The following is a 970-nucleotide window of genomic DNA, read 5'->3' on the forward strand; positions in this document are numbered from 1 at the left end:
CTGGAGAAGAACATTATTTTGTTCAAAAAGAGGGTTGGTGATAAAAAGGAAGACCCTCAAGGATATAGACTGACACAGTGACTACAATAATGATTATGAAGTGGGCACACAACCAGGTTATGCTTCATTCTGTTATACACAGAGTCACTACAAGTAGGAACCAATTCTAGGCACCTAACAACAACAAAATGGAGAGACCAAGGAATCTGTGTATTAAGAAGCACTACACGTTTTGGGGTCATGTGGATCACACTAAGCTTACTAATCATAACTCGCTACCTATCCCATGAGTCTATGAAAACATATTTTAGTATGCTTGTTGGACCCTAACTTTTTTAAGTTTAAGTAACTCGAAAAGAACTTCCACCTCTACCATGGAAATCTCTACTCCAGATGTTAAACAACTATGATTTCCTTATTGCTTGTTGTTGTTGTTGTTAGGTGCCATCCAGTAGGTTCATTGCAACCCTACATACCACAGAATGAAACACTGCCCAGTCCTGCGCCATCATCACAATCGTTATGCTTAAGCCCAATGTTGCAGACACTGTGTCAACCCATCTTGTTGAGGGTCTTCTTCTTTTTCCCTGACCTTCTGCTTAACCAGGCATGATGTGCTTCTCCAGGGATTGATCTCTTCTGATAACGAATCCCAAGTATGTGAGACAAAGTCTCACCATCCTTGCTTATAAAGAGCATTCTGGCTCTACTTCTTCAAAGACAGATTTGTTCCTTCTCCTGGCAGTCCAGGGTATATTCAATATTGCCAACACCATAATTCAAAGGCAACAATTCTTCTTTCATCTTCCTTATTCATTGTGCAGCTTTCACATGCATATAAGGCAATTGAAAACACCATGACTTGGGTCAGGTGCGTCTTAGTTTTTGATGTGACATCTTTGTTTTTTAACACTCTAAAGATATCCTTTACAGCAGATTTGCCCAAAGAAATGCAATTCATGTAAGAAAA

The sequence above is a fragment of the Trichechus manatus genome, unplaced genomic scaffold (genome assembly GCF_000243295.1).
Source record: "Trichechus manatus latirostris isolate Lorelei unplaced genomic scaffold, TriManLat1.0 scaffold00396, whole genome shotgun sequence".
NCBI classification, from domain to species: domain Eukaryota; kingdom Metazoa; phylum Chordata; class Mammalia; order Sirenia; family Trichechidae; genus Trichechus; species Trichechus manatus.